We start from the raw sequence: 13,367 nt of genomic DNA, 5'->3' as shown, positions 1-13,367 counted from the left end.
TGCTGTTTTACCATCAGTGAGTATAATTCTGTGGTATTTTATGATTTGCACCACCTCAGAGGCATGTGTAACTATTTAGTTGTTACTTAGAGTTAAGTTGGAACTTATCTCTGTGGTACAACCACTCTAACACACAGCTGGTGTAACAGGATGCTGGGCTCTTGAGTAGCACACACTCACTGACTCCATGACAACAGTATACTTCTTTTATAGCACTAACCAAAGCAAAAGCAATACCTATTTATAGGTATGTTTTCATTCGTGTATAATCACCCAAAAATAATAATCGTTGTGTTTTTGTTCCCTAAGAATGAGCCATTTATATCTACAGAGGGAGCAGGTCCTCTTCTATGATGGTCACCATGTTTAACCACCAAGTTTTTACAGTAGACCAAATACAAACCAAATACTTGCTGTAGATAGGGCCTTTAGCATTTTTGGTAAAAGTTGAGAGATTTTCAATATTTTAGTTATCTATATATTCTATATAAATAAAAGTTGCACACAACTACTACCAGCTGGGACAAATTATGCTCATTCTAGGGCATTTTCTACCATTTTAGGAAAAACCAGTAGTCCCAGGTGCCCAAAGACTAAGTAGCATGATAACTGTTTGTCTGATTTTGAAAGTTTCTTCAGATTTCTGCTTTAGGCAAGCCCAGAGAACACTTTTAATTAAAAATTTAATTGCAGGCACAAATGGGTTAAAAGCAACCTTTTTTTTGGGTTCATATGTAAGTCATATCTGTTTTTTTAATGACTGGGAATTGCAAAAATCACATGGAATCTAATCTTTTCAACTGTGACTTGGACTACTTTCATATATGGTTCAAATCAGATACAGGTTTATCTATCTATCTGATATTTCATATTATATTCAATGCATAACAGTAACAGTAGAAAACAACAACCCAAATAGTAAACACAATGACTGCAGGAAGTTTGTGCAAAACAAGCAATTTGGGTGACAAAAAAACAATAGCTCAGGGAGCAGATAGAAAGTAAAAAAGAAAAAAGGACATGTAACTATTTAGTAGCCTTTAAACCTCTGTTTACATTGCTTTGTCGTTTGGCTCCACAGTGCAGTTGGATTACACTGATGTGCTACACGTCCCTGACACACCACTTCACTTGAGGGAATAAACTGCAATTCTGACATCGTATCATAACAGCCTGTTGTCACTTTGGTGCAGCTATCACACAAGTGAGACTCAGCGCTCGGATTGCTATTGTAATTCACACTGTGGATCAGTAACACAATGTGGGCAGTGGTAGACAAGATAGAGAGGGAGTTTTTCTTTCCAAAGGATATTGAAGGATTTGTGCTGTCCTGGAGGTGCAGTCTGAGCGGGTGTGTGTGTGTGTGTGTGTGTGTGTGTGTGTGTGTGTGTGTGTGTGTGTGTGTGTTGATCAAACTGTGCCAGAACTTGAGCGGAACTTGTGTATTTGTGTTGCTGTTTTCCCTATGAATTTAAACACGGATATATGCCACATTTCGAGCACCTTTTTCCTCGCTGATAAATATTAAAGAATTAATGCAGTGGATACATGTTATATTTAGACTCCAAAGCTGCTTTAGTCACTATGAAACACAGCACACTCGGTCTCACTGAAAGAGGCTTATTCAAATGATGTAAAAGGCTAAGTTGACAACACAGAGCGGAAATTCGGGAGCGCTGCGACGCTCCGCCGATAGGATGGAAAATAAATATTGAAAGAGAAATTGATATTTAGGAAACAGGCGGCAAGTTTTGGAGAGCCGTTTCACATTTGGCTTTCTCTTTTTAGCTTAAGCTTGATGTGCTCAAGGACATGGTTTTGATGGATTCTTAACAAGCTGGCACTGGGCAGGTATTTGTCCAAATGAAACAAATATTTCACCGTGCATGCTGCAGACGGTCTGGATCTCCATCCCTCTGCAACAGAGATCTGAGCCAGCAAAGGGGAACTTGTGAGTTGCTGCCACAGTTAGTGGAGTTCTTTGGGCCTAGTATCGTTAATCCATGTCTATGAACAAGTGTGACAATAAACTCTCTGTCTGAACAGCAATCCTCTTAGGCGAAGCTTTGTGGGTAAACTCGCCTCATGCAAATTCTAAACCCCATTAGCTTTGAGGGACTAGTCAGCTGCATTGAGATTAATGGCCAAGTGACTACTTGATTTAATAGGGTTATTTCACATCTTCCGGGGGAAAAATAAACAACAAAGTTAATGCAAGACATTTGTCACTGACGTCCTCAATCTCTCTTCTCTAAGTGGGAGAAGTTTCTTGTGCGTCTAGATGTGTTACTTACTCAACCTGGCACTGGGAGGCTTAGCAGATGTTGAATGTCTGTGTGCTTAGTCTGGAAGTGAGAAATAATTATTTTAAACAAGTTTCAGTTGTTTGGACTGTGAGAAAAACCCAAGGTGGAAAGTTTTTGTGCATTGCGAATTACAGCACGGAATATCTGAAACTGTATTAGAGATAAATGCAGCGAGGAGAGAAAGTGCTATGCAATTTTTCATTACAGGGTGAAAAATGAAAATCCTTATTTATCTTTTTCCATGCCGTCAGCTTACTCCAAACTTTGCTGCAGGGGATTACTGGCTGGGTGGGTAAGGCTCTGTCACCGCAAAGTGGGAGACAACACAGTGTGACAACGGTGATCTGAGGGCGCTGCCGACTCCTCCGACTCACAGCTGTGGAGGAATGATTAGCCCAAAGTTGAGCAGGAGCGTTTAAATACTTCCTTGTGACCTTTAATCCCCAATCAAATCAAAATGCCACCCTTCCTTCCACTGCAGAACACAGGCAAAACACTCCACTGCCTGTTTGTCTGCTCAGCTCCCAGCATGGACAGGCTTTCCAGAAGATCTAAGATTACCTAAAGCTGACTGATTACCGTAACAGGTGAAATGAGTGTCATCCTCCAGTGGATGGCTTAATGCTGGATCACATCATGTGAGGACTGCCATGGGAAAGCTTAGAGTGACATATTGGAGGTATGTTTGAAACAGTTTGAACACTTTTTAGTGTCACACACTGATGACTCTGGTCATAGAAGTACAGTCAGCAATTCTCACAATTTAAAAAAGTACCAAAAACTTACCGTTGGACAGCATAGATCTTGGACAGAGCTTCCAGATCTGTAAAGTGACGTCGACAGCCAACGTAGAAGTGTCTTAAACTTGCATTCTATGTAAAGGCCAGCAAGGGGCAGCTCCATTGGCTGCAATACACAAATACCATACAGTCTTATGGAGAAATGAGCCAACTTCCCACTTGATTTATTAGCTTAGTAAACAGTTTCCTGATGAGTTTATGGTCTCAGTCTCTAGTTTCAGTCCTCTTCCATACAGCATGATGTTCATTTAGTAAATTATGGTCCTGTTTAGAGTAAAATAGACCATAAAGCAGGGTATGCTTTATGGCGTGGCGGTTGTGAAAGGGTGAATGTGGCACGTAGTGTAAAAGCGCTTTGAGTGGTCAGAAGACTAGAAAGGCACTATACAAGTACAGGTCCATTTACCATTCACCTTCTGATTGACAAGTCATTGTCATTGAGTCAGTCCACAGGCAAAACCGAACTGAACCAAAAATTTCATTTTGTGTTAAGACAGTGATGCTACATGCTGAAGGCTCTAAGCTGTTTCAATGTGCTAACATGATCATACTGCCATCCTTTTCAGAATCCAATTATGTTCCAAACACAAAACAATATATTTTGAATGGTGGATTTCTACTCTATATGCATTCACAAAATAATTTGCACTCAAAACGTGTATAAGAAACATTTAGTGTTTACTTTAGACACAATTTAAATGTACTAACAAATGTGTTTTAAAGTGCGCCTTACGCTTCCTTGCGCCTCACTCAACTCGACTTGGCAGTCAACTTTCCATGATGTGGAGCACTGTGATTGGCTTATAGACATCCAAGTAAATTAAGTTTGTGCATTTGGGTGGAGTGAGTTATATTATCTAGAAATCCTTGAAAAGTTACATTCATTGAATGGGTTAATGTTTAGCAGGTAATGTTGTGCCACAGTTACTGTCCGGGTTTAGCATGTTAGTATACAGATGTTTGGTGTGGTTAAGGTCAGAATGCAGCCTCTGTTGAGATCTCAGTTGAGATACAAAACATTGCAACTGAGAATGTAATAATGAAGTACAATCATTGTTGAATTAAAAAATAAATAATTATAGGTTAAGGTCAGTGCACTTTTTTTAGTGTATGTTCACTAACAATGAATGCTCTTTTAGAACAATGTGCTGCTTCACAATCATGAAGTGGCAATGACCTTTCCTTTGACCTCTCCTCCTTGAAACTTTGCTGAAAATATCTCTTTCTTCATTCTTCAGAGAGGGAACCCTTTTCATTTTGGACTGAGATTTTCTTATCAGACATGTCATTTGCAAAAACAGAAATCTCCATTTTTATTTTATTTTTCCTTTTTCTTTGACACACTCCGTTGAATCAAACTGGTGTCGGGTCGTTTTAATAATCTTGAAATGTTTTAATATTTATAAATCAGGTTTTTCTATTGTGCCCTCAAGGGGATATCAGTCAATGTGGTGTTGGTTTATTAATTTTTTTTTTGTATGTTTTCTCACAGTATATGCCATATGTATCAGTTAAGTTTCATTTGTTTACGTAGAAAAGGAAAGTGAAAATAATCGTGTTATAGGGCCGGCTCAATAACAGTCCAGTGTGTAACACTGAGGAGGATCTATTGACAGAAATTGAATATTATATTCGTAGGTATGTTTAAACACCTAAATATGGGAATGGTTAGAGATAAAATGGCTATTCTAAGGTTAAGAAAACACAGTACAATGGCTCTAGATAGGGCCTTTTGCATTTTTCATATTCTTAGCGAGTTTTATGGGGCCACCATACTATTTCCTATGCACTTCAGAGCACATTCACATTCCCAGGTTTTCAACTACAGACACCAGAGGTGTTCCGTTAGTTGCAATTTAAAACTTAGATGCCACTAAATCCTACACACTGGCAACCTGGTTTCTCTTCCAAGTCGTCAAATACTGCAGTAGGCCTCCACTTGAAAATATGATGCTGGTATCCCTCTTGCGTAATTTCTGGATCTGTAGTGTAATTTCCACCGTCAAAGTCAGGTGATGTAGTGCAAGTCCACATATGGAGGAGGTGGGGTGAGTGGATGACTCTCACACGTGATTTTAACCCAGGAGGCTGATGTTCATGTGAAATCATAAATAAACTATTTCTTTTGAATAACTTAAGTAAAGTCAGGTTTGTTACGCAAGTTTATTCCTGTACTCAAGTACATGATGTAACATACAACCTTTTCCTAAACCTAACCAAGTAGTTTTTGTGCTTGAACCTAAAAAAACTGCAACTGTTAAGCCTGCAATTTAGCATATTCCTTGTTTACTTGACCACAGAGCCCTGCACATCCAGAAATGATGCAAGAGGGGTACCTACAGTGTCATATTTTAAAGCAGAGGGACCAAGCGGCAGTTTTTGACGGCTCTGGATTGAGACCGGGTTGACGATGGATAACAAAACAAATGCCAAAAATAAAAGAATACAAAATGAGATCAGCCATTATGAATAAAGAAACATGAAAAACAGTAAACAGCAGACAGAGATATGATGGGGCACGTGGGTGGTGATGATGACAGTCCGTCAGTCTGTGTTTATATGTGCATCTGAAGTGACAAAGAGGGGTTCTGGCTGTGATATGATATGAAATCTCATTCCAAATCTGGAAGACTAGAAAGAGAATCTTTGACCGTATTGGTTGGTGTTGGTTTTAAATGCTGCTGCAACAAGAGAGAGTTGTGTAGATCATTTTGATAAGGTGCTACTGTCGTTTACAGTTCTATCTTTGCAATAGACTGAAAAGTGAGAAAATGTTTTGGAGCTGATGGCCATTTGCCATCACAAATAGTCGAAAACAATCAAATCCACTATAGTATGGCCTGTGCAACCACGGTTTAGTCACTTTAAATTTAAAGTTGTTTGTGAGGAGTTTTTGTAGACCTTCCTAGGACTCCCATATCCCTAATGTGATTTATTGAGGGAACACATTCACCAATAAAGCTTTCAGTCTTGTGAGGACCTCTGGACATTTCACCCCTCTACCACACAGACCCTGTTGGCTTGGTCTCCACAACATTAAAGAGATGCCATTCATCCTGCTGCTGACTGACAATCAATGGCGGTGCCATGGAACCAGTTTTGGCTGTGATTGATATGAGCTATTAGCTTCCTGCATCTGGACACTATGTTGTGGAAATGGGGCAGGACAGCGCTGACCCACCCAATGAGTCTGTATTGATCTAGACCAGATTGAAACCTCTAAATCTCCCAACACTCTGGGATGAACCACTATAACTGCCTCACTCATATATAGATCACATTGTTATTTAGTATTGGACTTTTTGATGTTTGTTTGATGTAGCCTATTGTTGGATGGGAGGACTTATTTGAACTTGGTGAAATAGGGGAAGTGTTTGGATGATGCTGTGACTCACCACCATTAGCACAAGCTAAGTTTCTTACAGCTATAAAAACACTGACTTGTGTGGGTATATTTTGAGGAGCATTATACCTTCAACATAGTCAGTCCCCTGCATTGGATTTTTTCTACATTTGATGCAGTTCCTCTCAGTAAGGGTCTAGTGAAAGCAATGTTAAGACCAACACAGCTTTGTATGTGTATTGATTCATGGGATGTCACACACCTGTGGCTGGCGGGTGCTCATTACAATTCATCAAAGGATCAGGGAGAGTTGTAAAAATCAACTTGGCAATCTTTAAAGGGCTTTAGTTTTGTCCATGAATCAGTTTGTATGAGTCAGAGCCAAGTCTAAATTCAATAAAACACAATAAAAATAAAAGACATCTGTCACCAACACTAGTGCCTATCTTTGTGCGAAAGGACAATGCCAGTTTATTGCAACTTGGGCTCGATTTTCATAGTTTTGGGCTTCATTCCTGTCACTGTGTTCACAAAGGTAATTGCTGAGATCTAGGAACATAGTGCCATAGTACAAGAAGTGAGGCAGATCAGTCAGAGGATCTCACAGGTTGTAAAAAATCACAGTTTATTCAGACTTATTTGAAAGAGGAAACGAAGGTGAATGGTATATTTGCCCAAACTGTCTGTTGTAAACACCCAGCACAATTTACAGACCCACTTCCTGGTTCAACTTAGACCTACTTTTACCTATTACCAAGTGTGAACCTATTGTGTGTGATCACTTATTGGTTTGTGGAGTACCATTTTTGAGGCCGTTGCCATATTGGTTTTTTGCTGGTGACATACTGTGTGATAAGCTTGCTTTCAACTCAACTGGCTTGTCTGGTCACACACATTCTCATATTCCAGATAAACTTGTTAGATAGAGAAATAGTCAACACATTAACAGAATATTGATTCATATTTGATCAGCAATGCCTAGTTTGACTCACTGAGAATGACCTGTCAATCAGCCAAAAGTAACTCTGAGTGCTGAGGGGTAACCCAAAATAGTAAAGTTGTGCTAAACAGATAAACAGTGTGCTGAAACTCACAATAGCTTTTTACATTTGTTTTTACATCGTCATTTGATACCAAGTTCTAATAAAAAATATATTATAGCTGCTTGAATTTCCAAAAAAGTCCAAACAGAAATTCGACCATTGTCACATTTTTTAAAAACTCCTAAAACAACAATGTGATCCAAAGTCACCACTACTTATGTTCAGGTGGTTATTCACTAATGAAAACATACCTATGAATATTATATTCCATTCCTGCCAATAGATGCTCCTAAATGTTACACACTGGACTTTTAACCTAAACCAACAGTTTAGCTTTCACATAAATGTTTAGATAATCTGGATAAACTGTCTGCTTGTTTACAGCCTGACTGATCATCTTACCGCTTGTGTGTCTTGCACAGATCTAAGCAGGTAATTTGGTGAACTGAAATGATGTCCATAACTACGAAAATAAACTTGAATAAACCAAGATTAGTCTTCAAGGCTGAGGTAAAGGTTATAACAAAGAGCAAGTAGTGGTGAAGGTTGCCAGCAGGATTATGGGCTGAGAGATGAATACATACAAATGTGTGTGCGTGTGTGTTTTTGTGTGTGTCTTGCGGAAGTAGAGGGGGTTTGCTCTCTGTGGTGGCAGGCAGGCAGAGCTTTGATGTGGCCGTGACTGGCAGCGCTCTCTGACTGGGTGAGCCAACAGACACGGTCACCCCATGGCCTCTGATCTCTACAAAAATATCTATCTTTCCCCCCTCTCTCTCTCTCTCTCTCTCTCTCTCTCTCTCTCTCTCTCTCTCTCTGTACAACACACACACCCTAAACACACACACACACACACTCACATCTACCTTGACATAAATCTGCTCTATCCACCTCCTTTCCTCCTAAACTGGCGTCCTTCCAGTTGGTCATTGGAACATTGCGCAGATGGGCACAAAATCACCAATCTGACGGACGCCTTAGGTCTTTTCATGGACGAGCTCTGCAGTGTAGTCATGTTCATTCTCCTGTCAAACTTCATAGCCCTCTCATCACTCTCCCTCTCCCTACAGCTCTCTCTATTTTCTCCCTCTCGCTCCACCCTCCCCTCCTCGTGCTCGCCTCTCTCGCGTCACTCTCAGTGATCCCCTCTCGCTCTGGTTTTCATTTTCCAAATTCCCCCAAACATCTCTGTGGATAATAGGATCTACCTGTCTGTTGGTTTGCATTATTAGCACGTCACTTCCGTCACAAGAGGAATCCCTTTGTTTTAATTTTCAAATTTGTATTGCTTTTTTTTTTTCAGAAATATGTAGAAAAAGTCAATTTGAACTCCCTGGCTCTGCTCATCTAATACAGTTTTAATCTTTTCTTTATCGCTCAATATTTGGAAGCCCTTGAGTCCATCAAAGAACTTGGGAAACACAATTTTATTTGCCTTCTTCCCTTAGCTCTATTCAATTTAATCTTCTTTACTGGTATTGCTAGAATGTCTGAGTGCAATTCAGTAAAAATTAAAATAACTGCTACATAAAAAAATATATTATATGAAAAGAAATAAAATTTGTTCCTGAGTGTGTCTGTGCTGCTCTCTTTAATTCTTCTCCATTCTAAATGGACTGTGAGTGTGTGTGTGTGTGTGTGTGTGTGTGTGTGTGTGTGTGTGTGTGTGTGTGTGTGTGTGTGTGTGTGTGTGTGTGTGAGGTCAGTCAGTTGCAGGCCTCAGCAGCAGTAATAAAAGATGGGACGTTGCTACAGGCAGCTCATTCAATGATCGTCTGGAAGCGTCTGATTGGAGGTTAGGGTCTGGATAAAGAAAGAAATGAGAAGAGTTTCAGGTTGATTGTACAATAGAGCAGACGTCTGTAGCAGTTTAGTGGTGACCCTTGTGTCTGCGCAATCATCCATGTGTCTTTGGTAGACTGTCATCTGGTGCTTAATTGTTTTGCTGAGAGACTTTTACAAAGATAAACTTTCAGGCTGAATTGTGAAGAACTGAGCAAGAATCATGTCACAGCCAAACAGCAACCTTCTGTAGCTGACTAATGCAACAGCAAAGTGCCAAAAACTGCAGTTCCTCTAACGGCCACTTGAGACTGGCTACGAAAGCAGGTCAATCTCCACAAGGCCCTCCTTTACAGCAGAAATAAACATGTTTACAGCCTGGTACAAAAAGTGATTTTGGTCATTATAGCTAATTGTTCCGATTGTTACAACTGTACTGGGGGTTAATTTTTATATAACTCACCTGTTTAAATTATATTAAGGATTAAGATTGGCATGGCTCTCTTGACTGACAGGTGGGTGCCATCACAGCCATCTGGTTTCAGTAACCAGGCTTCATTCAGCCCGCCTCTGCTTCACCCACGCTCCACATCTATGACCAATTTTGGATTAGCTGGGAGTTGGTGGAGTCAGGACCGCCAAGCTGAAGCTTGCTGAGGTTGTGGTTTGGTTGGCTTTAAGAAAACAGTGTAAGTTGCATTTTGTACCTGACAAGACAACGGTCTCCTGGGTGGAAATCCTGTGGTTGTTTGCACCATTACTTTTTATACTGCACCTACACACACGTACTTTTCACGTCTAGGAGAGGCAAAAGGTAAACATTGACACGATATTCTCTAGTGAATTGTTGGGTCTCCTAAACACTGACAGATATTGTGCAGCTGGCAATGCTGAGTCTTTTCTTATGTGTTACTAAATGTACGATTTACCATTATTGCCTACAGTGACAGCTTTTCATAATTTCACTTTCAAGCCACTTTCTGTAAAGCTGTAAATCTGTAAATATGCTGACTAAGCATATAGCAAACATTGTATTAATGCTTATATTAAATACATGTATTCATATATTTTTAATATATATAATTAAATATAAACTAACAAAATATAGCTATGTATTTTTTTGCTGGGAATTTGTATTTAATATTTATCATTATGTTTGATTTGCATAGAGTAATGGTACATTGTAAATGGTACTTTTTAACAAATGGATGATGATAATGCTGTATCTATGGTGATTTATCAGTCACATGACTGATAAATGGACTGTAAGGAAATGGGAAACAGCCTCAGACAGCACTCTGATGAAAAAAACGATAGCAGAAAGTGTTTGGTGATGTTTCAGGTCAACAAATATGTTCATTTGCTGCATATTTTAGGTGGTTTCCCAATGTTTTCTGCACAAAACTACCATACTGATCGCTACCCATGGTACCATTCTGACATGGTACTAGTGACTCAGCACAATCTAAAGCTCACTGATTCTATGCCCAATACTGCCTTTTCTAACACTTTCAAGAAGCCTCAGTGTTTTGTCATTTTTGCTTGCTAACAATAGTTTCCTACAATCTTTAAGTTATTTTCGTTAACTGACAGGTATGCTTGTTACGTGAAATCGTGACGTTTCCTTTCATTGTGCGGTGACTTGAATCAATAAGAGTCATACCTCTCAGTTTGTTGATCATATATTAATTAATCCATGTTGGGAAGCACCTGAATTCATTCTAAATCCATATTTTGATCGGATTAAATTTATGTCGCCAACATGATCCTCAGAATCCTCCTTCCTCACAGGGCTTAATTCACTTACATGTTTCCTGTTGGCCAACTATTAACTGTAATTCAGATAAAAGCGATGCGCTTTGGCCTTTCATGTACTGGGCTAGTCTGCTAGTTGGTGATTAATGAACCACTTCCATCTCCAGCACTGTGAACTCTGGCCTGGACTTAATTAAAACTCAGCCGTTGACCACCAATCATAAATTACTTCCCACAACCTGTGACACTTTTAGAATAAAAAGAACAAATTGGTTTCTTACCAATTAATAATTCACAGATGAAGGTGAATAACAAGCCTGAGGCAGGCCTCCTGTAAGGCTCTGTGCATCCTCTGTGTGCTTTGCGAAGGCGCCATTGCTTAGCATTAGGCGATGGTGTCTAGTGGGTGATTGATGCCTGTTGTCTGCTCTGCTTGTGTTTTACAGGTAGCTGCTGTCATTACAGTGTCACCACAGCGCTCCTGCCCAGTCTGATCCCTGACCTGAGCAGCTGGTTTCCAGTAGGAGGGAGCTGCCCTGCAAGAACATGTCTACTCCATCATCCCTGCCTCTGTTTACATGTGGACCAGTCTGGGGATGGAGGCCTTTCTCAGCATAACAATTTGTCAAGAGTTAGCCCCAGTCTGAGCCTCTCATGTAATCATCATTGTGCTTTTTGTTTTAATGCTGTGGATGTTTTCTGTGACTTGAATGTTATCATCAAAGCTATAGTCACAAATGTGAATTTACCCTTCGTAAGTCCCGCCCCTTTTTGGCTCTGTCCTCCAATAACAGTTGAGCAAGCCTTGATCAGAACCTCGGTCAACCTTTTCTGGACTGAGGTATGCTATGTGCTTGGCTCATCTGTGTTGAAAAGACAACCACATTTTAAAGATGATTTAAAAAATAAAAGCGATATACTACATCTTAACTGAGCTAGCTAATATTAGCAAAATTAGTATTATTATTATCTAGCTAATCTAATCTGATCAATTGTTTGCTAGTTACATCTGAAAGCTAATGATAGCAAAAGGTAACCAGCCTGTTAATTTACATTATTTGTTAGTTCGCTAGTTAGAAAATTTTATGCCAACATTAGCTAACTTAATAGGTGAATATATATTACTTTTATCTTTTTAACCATTTTGAAAATTCTGTGAAAAATCAGTGACCTATTATTGGAGCACAGAGCAAAAAGGGGCAGGACTTAGGAGGGGACAATAGCTTGTTTGTAGGTGACACCATGTCACTGTGTTCTTGTGGCGCAAACTGCTGATGGAAGGCATGAAGTGCTTTTCTCGCAGGAAGCATTATCACAAACACTCAAAACCAGAAAATGCAGGTAAAACAGAAAATGCAAGTACTTCTGTTGACGGGGCAGCAGCAAAACGTAGCCTATTTTAAACTATCTATATAGGGTTAGTTGTACACTATATTCAGAATATTTTCACCACTTTACCTTGCCGTCAGACAGCACCTTTCAAACAGGGAACTGAAGCCATTATATCCATCTATGCGCTCTTCAAAGCCAGACCCCTTTGACAATAACAGTCATTTTACCTTGTCACAAACAAACTAAGCGATTGAAGGAGCGGTAGACCAGGAACTCCCGTGTACTGCAGGGTTAAAGTAATGTTTTTATCAAAATAAGTCTGGTGGCTTTGAACGTGAACTAAATTTCACGCTTCCATCAGAATCACGTGACTGCAAACAAGCTATTCGGTGATTAGATCAGAGGCACGAGCTGGGGTGTTTTATGTCTTGGTACATGAAGGGTTATAGTTGTATATCACACACCTTTCAGCTCCTAACTTGTGTTTTATCAGATAAGCAGATGAAAGTGGAACAGGAGTTTCAGGGTGAGACGAGGCAGCTTTAGCTTTACTGTCTTTACTGCTGTACTGTATGCTCTGTTTCTTTTATGTATTTTTACTGAATTTAACTTAATATTTATCAGCTTGTAGTGTAATTTAAGCAGTATTATACTGTAGCGTTTGTATTTAGTAACTATTGTTTGACCAAATATATCTCCCCAAATAAAAGTCTAAGTTCAGGAGCAAGAGAAAGTTCTGGCTTCGTTTGTGTTAAGAAAGTCTTAATATACATCCTGTTTCTGTCTCTTGGCAGCTGACTAGCTTATATAGGCAGTTTAGAAGGGGTCTAGCAACCAGAACTGTAGGGGTGTAAACGTAGCTGCAAGTGGAACCTGATTAAAATGTGCACATGTTGCACCACAGTTAACTACAGCTAATTTGTAACATACGAACTTTGATCATTTGTTAAAATGATCTGAACTGTAGATAGTTGCCTTTAAACTGACCTCTATATATCTCAGTTTGACA

At 39.6% G+C, this 13,367-nt stretch overlaps 1 protein-coding gene across 1 annotated transcript in view; it reads left to right on the top strand.

Annotated features, from left to right (window-relative positions):
- Nucleotides 1–13,091, top strand: part of tsnare1 (T-SNARE Domain Containing 1) — a 200,351-nt gene extending 187,260 nt beyond the window's left edge. Inside the window, exon 12 of the mRNA XM_051407353.1 lies at nucleotides 11,473–13,091. The gene's annotated coding sequence lies outside the window, so the exon portion shown is untranslated. The remainder of the gene's footprint in view (nucleotides 1–11,472) is intronic.
- Nucleotides 13,092–13,367: the final 276 nt, after the last annotated feature.

This window comes from Dicentrarchus labrax, unplaced genomic scaffold, assembly GCF_905237075.1.
Source record: "Dicentrarchus labrax unplaced genomic scaffold, dlabrax2021, whole genome shotgun sequence".
In the NCBI taxonomy this organism is placed as follows: domain Eukaryota; kingdom Metazoa; phylum Chordata; class Actinopteri; family Moronidae; genus Dicentrarchus; species Dicentrarchus labrax.
This window is presented reverse-complemented; position numbering and strand designations above follow the sequence as displayed.